Source organism: Microtus ochrogaster, chromosome X, assembly GCF_000317375.1.
Source record: "Microtus ochrogaster isolate Prairie Vole_2 chromosome X, MicOch1.0, whole genome shotgun sequence".
NCBI classification, from domain to species: Eukaryota; Metazoa; Chordata; class Mammalia; order Rodentia; family Cricetidae; genus Microtus; species Microtus ochrogaster.
The window spans coordinates 23,139,255-23,144,642 of NC_022026.1; positions in this window are offsets into that span (position 1 = coordinate 23,139,255).

The window sequence follows — 5,388 nt, forward strand, 5'->3', positions numbered from 1 at the left end:
GTAACAGCCTTAGCTGTCCTGGAACTTGGTCTGTAAACCAGGCTGGCCTTGAACTCACAGAGATCCGCCTACCTCTGTCTCCCAAGTGCTGGGATTAAAGGGGCGTGCACACTGGCCGCCCCTCCACTTCTTACCCCCTCCAGGGACTTGTCCATGCAGATGCTCCGTCACTCGGCTCATGTCCACTTATTTATTCAGCCATTCTTTTAACCTACATTTTAGCATACATTTAATAGAGTCTTACTTATTGAGTGACCGATAGTTCACCATCGTTATTTGTCCTGTGCTCTTTTGGTATGTCCCCATTTTCTGTAAGCACTTCTTTACCTGTGGCACAGTGAGATGCTCCGGGCTCATCTCAGACATTTCCTGCTCCAATCTTAGATCAGTGATTTCTCCAAAGAGACCTGGTTCCTTTAGACAAAGAATGGTGATAGGTCCCAGGATCTAGTTCCTAGTTACATTCATTATTAACTAGGGTCACACTGTTGCTAGGTCTTCGGAGCCAACGGAGCTAGGAAATAAACTTGTGGGTATATGTGCATGCATGCTTATGCCTATGCATGATCCCCAACACTCATGCACACGTGCACACACGCACGCACACACACACACACACACACACACACACACTTATATAATAGATTATACTGATGCCTCCATCCAGTACTCAGATTCTAGCCTTCCTATTGGCAGAGCTTTCTGTCTCACCCAGCCCTGCAGCCATTCAGTCCCAAAGAAAAACACAGAGGCCTACATTAGTTATAAACTGATTGGCCTATTAGCACATGCTTCTTATTAACTAATTCTTACATCTTAAATTCGCCCATAATTCTTGTCTGTGTTAGCCACATGGCTTGGCACCTTTTTCTAATCAGTGAGGCATTCTCATCTTGTTTCCTCTGTGTCTAGGTGATTACTGCAGACCGAGCCTTTCCTCTTCCCAGAATTCTCCTGTTCTGGTCGCCCTGCCTATACTTCCTGCCTAGCTACTGGCCAATCAGCATTTTATTAAATCAGTACAAAGACAAATCTTTACAGGGTACAAGACCATTGTCTTCCCTCCTTTCCATATTTGTTAGCTCTTCCACCATTGTGATTTGCTCCTTTTCTCTGCATGACCCCAATCTCCCAGCCACTCAGCCCTTCTCCTAAGCTGTAGCCCCCCACCAGCTGCCCCTCGCACTCCATCCCACTCTTCTGCAAGGCTCTCATTCTAGATCCTCCTGCCTCCACCTTCCAAGTGCTGAGAAAACAATTGTGCACTGCCGCAGCCAGTTATGGGGTACTGGGGGTTGACTCCAGGCTTTCATGCACACTAGGAAGCATTCTGCCAGCTGAACTACCTCTCCCAGCCCCATCCTCAGTATCTCCTGAGCTCCAGGAAGACACTGCAATATGTTTTCCTTACAACTGTACATTCCAATGACTCATACAGCACCTGGCACACTTATAAATATTGTTAAAAGAATGAATGAAATTTCTATGCTTGTTTTTCCATCTATATTGATATTAATAAATCAGCTGCTTATATGCACAGCTTTAAAAAGAAATCTAACACATGTGTTCTCATTTAGCAGTCAAAATAACTGTCAGACAGGTGATTCTATACCTCTCTCTGCTCCCCTTCCCACCTTGTCATTCTGTGGCACATGAAGCTTGGCGAGTTTAAGGAACTTAGAGTGACTTAGTTACTTTCCTGGTGTGATAAAGCTCTCTGACAAGAGCAGCTTACAGGAGAAAGGATTTATTTCAGCTCACGGGCTCAGATGAATCCAGTCCATTGTGGCAAGGAAGACATGGTAGCAGGCAGGAGAGACAGGGAGGCAGGAGCAAGAAGCTGGATAGTCACATTGAACCCAGTCTTAGGAAGCAGAGAACAAAGGGGGCAGACTAGAAAGCACTGACTTCCTCCACGAAGGGTCTACCTTCCCAAGTTCCAAGTAGCATCACCATGTGGGGACTGAATTCAAATGCATGAATCTACAGAAGACATTTCACATTCAAACCACAGCACAACAAAACACCTGGTGAGTGGCACAGATGTGACTTAAAGTCAGACCTAAGCTGACCTTAGTGGGATAATTGTTATTCTAATTACTTTGGAGGCTGGGGTAAGAGAATCACAAGTTCAAGGCCAGCCTAGACAATTTAACAAGAACCTGTCTCAAAAAGCAAAAAGGGCAAGGAGATAGACTCCATGGTACAGCCCTTGCCCAGCATGCACAAGGCCCCCGGTTACACAGGGCCCAACCCCCCTGCCTTCACATCACCCTTATGTCCTCTGAATTCTTCCAAATCTGCCTTCTTAACTTTTAAGACAAAACACTTCAGTACTGTCTAGCTTTGAACTCTCACAAACTCTAAGATGGTACTATGTGGTCATCTGCAAGCCTCCACTTTACCAATCATTATGGGTCAGTTCTTTATGGGTATGGAATTAAGTCAGAATAACAAAGAATCCCTCTTGGAGATTTTGTTGTTCTCTCTGATGGGTAATGCTGTCAGAAAGAAAGGTAAAGACTCTTTAAATGTTCTGCAGATGAATCTTAAAGTAACTTTTATTTTTGAGACAGGTTATCCTCCAACTCATAATGTAGCTTGTGATGACCTTGAGTTTCCTGTTTGCATCACCCAAGTGCTAGGATTATGATGTGTGTCACCATGTCCCACACAGCAAATCTGGTCCAAGTCTCTCAATTCCACTGTATTTAGCCATGTTAAAACGTTGGTGTCCTGTATCCATCAGTAGACCACAACATCCATTTACGACTTTCTCCTGGGCAGTGGAATGTAATATATTTCACTCTTTCACTTCCTTTCTCCTTGTAAATGTCACATCTCTGTCGAGGACTCTGCCTTCACCTCTGTGGGTTTTTATTTATATAGCACAGTGTCACCTCCCATTCTAAAAGGTATCTGCTTAATATTTCTTTTAATGCCAGATTCCCCTTGTAAGTTGAATCCCTCCTAAACTTAGTGGCTCCTAATCTTATATGCTTTATCTTGAGCTAGCACTTCAACTTTACTGTTAGGTAGAACCATATGGAGCTGCCATTTTGTAGGTCAAAAATAGTTGAATACTGGCGATTTCATATGGTTCAACTTAATGTGTGTGCTGAGCATTGGAACAGAAAGTTCTCAAGTTGTAAGTTCGATGTGTGTGCTGTTTTCTAGATACATCCTCCTTTGGCTTCATGAGTGGCTTCCTGAGAGCCGCTCTTGCTGTCATATCAAGATTATCTGCATGCAGTTGATTTTCATATCAAAGTACTTTTCTCTTTTCCCCTCTGCTTCCAATTTAAAGTTTTCTTTATCACATAATCAAAGCTCTAGGAAACATATTTCCCCAGTTATCACAGAGAGCTTTGTTCCTCTGTTCTTAGCTAAGAGTCCAGTAATCCAGCATTTCAAACCATTTTCTTCTAAAATCCCATCTCTAAATACAGCCACCTGTTGCGGGAGGTCCTCCCGCTCCTCCAGCCTATAGCCACTGAGATACCAGCCCATTGGGGCGTGGCCTCTCTCCATTTAAAAAAGCGGCCACTTCCCTCTCCTCTCTCTCTTCACTTCCTGCTCCGCTGGCGACTAGACTCCCTTCCTGGTTGCGCAGAGGGCTGGGACGGTGATCTGTAAGTTTTTTCCCCCTTTAAATAAATACCACCCTATTAATCACAATTCCAAACTGGTGTGGCATTGTTTGTGACATACGCCATCAGCCACCTCTGTCTTCCACAGCTCCCTGGAAATGGGAATACATCATCAGTGACCTTTGTCATGTAGCAGTCACATACCTATTAATTGAGAAACCTCGAATGTTTATTTGTCCATGTGCTCTTTTATACATTCATCTGTCCTTCCAGTCAATAAATGATTGTGGTTTGGACCAAGGCCTTTCTCTCAGGGAGTTTTGTGTTCTGATAGCAGAAAGGGCTGGGCTTGCATTTTAAGAGATTGGATGTAGAAGAGTTCTGTGGAACTGTCTAGTCAGGGAAGAACAAGGATTCCAGAGCAGAAGAGCAGGACGTGCTTAGTGAAGGGTGTTGGAACAGGCTTTAAAGACGAGATCCGAGCTCAGCATGGTGAGGTTTGCCCAGAGTCTCAGTACTCTGGAGGCTGGGCAGAGGATCACGTCTGTAGCCGTTCTGGGCAACAGAACACGACAGAAAGAAAGAGGAGATGTGTACAATTTGGACATAAGCATGAGGGGAAGGCCGTGACCAAGGGAAGCATGCAGGCTCCTGCAGGAGGCGCTGCGAGGCTCTGTGCCTTTGCCATGCTGGGGCTCAAAGGAGAATACTGGGAGGGGAAGGGCTTTAAAGGTAGGGCGAAGGGTTCCCACTATCTTTCTAAGGACTTTGAAGGATTATTTTTATTGAGCTCAAGAACAGGCTTATTGGAGTTTAAAAGAAAAACAGCAGAGCAGGCAAGCTGGAAATCTGAGCAGCTGCCCACAGGAGAGCGGGAGAGGGAAGGAGAAAGCCGCAGCATCTGAGTGAAGAGCGTGGAGATGGACCACATGGCAGTAGCAGCCACATGGCAGAGGTGGGGCTGTGGTGACTAATCTTGGTTGTCAACTTGACTGCTTCTGGGACCAACTAAAACACAAGCTGCTGGGACTCCTCGGAGGGGTTTCCTTCATCAGATCATCCGAAGCAGGGAAACATACTCTAGATGTGGGCGGCGCCTTCTGGAGGCAGCCCAGAAAAAGAGGACATGAGGGAAGGAATGGCTTGGGCCTGTTTCCCTCCCTCTCGCTGTCAGGTTTATCAGTTCCACGGCTGCAGCATCCTTTCTCTGGTTCCAGCCAGGGCTTCTTAGGGCTCCCAACACAGGCTGTCGGGCAGCAGCTCTGCAGGAATCCTGCAGCACGCCAGTGCCAGACTGAGACTACTGAGCCATCCAGCCTAGTAGCCAACTACCAGATCCTTGGCCTCTCCAGTGTGAGACAGCCATCAGTTCTGTTCCCTGAGAGAAATCCGCCTCCACAGATTGAGGCACCAGAAAGTAGGTTGTTGCTGGGGACAACCAGACTGTGTTGTTTCTTTTTGGTATTTTGTTCCGTTTTGTTTTATTGCTGCTGTTGTTGTTTGGTTTTGAGGAATGTAGAAGACTTTGGACCTTTGGACTAAGAAGTTGGTTGAATGCTGTAAATAGAGTTTAGTGGACTTTCCTAGCACAGACCTGGAAAACAGCAATGCTGAGAATCAGCTGGACTTAGAGGCCTGGCTCCACAGGTGTCAGAGGGAATCAAGAGCACCAGGGCTAGAGACCATTTCTGCCCATGTTCTGGGAACTTTCCTGAAGTCAAATTGAAAGTACTGGACTAATATTTTTTTGCAAAGGAGGTAGCAAGGCCGGGCGGTGGTGGCGCACGCCTTTAATCCC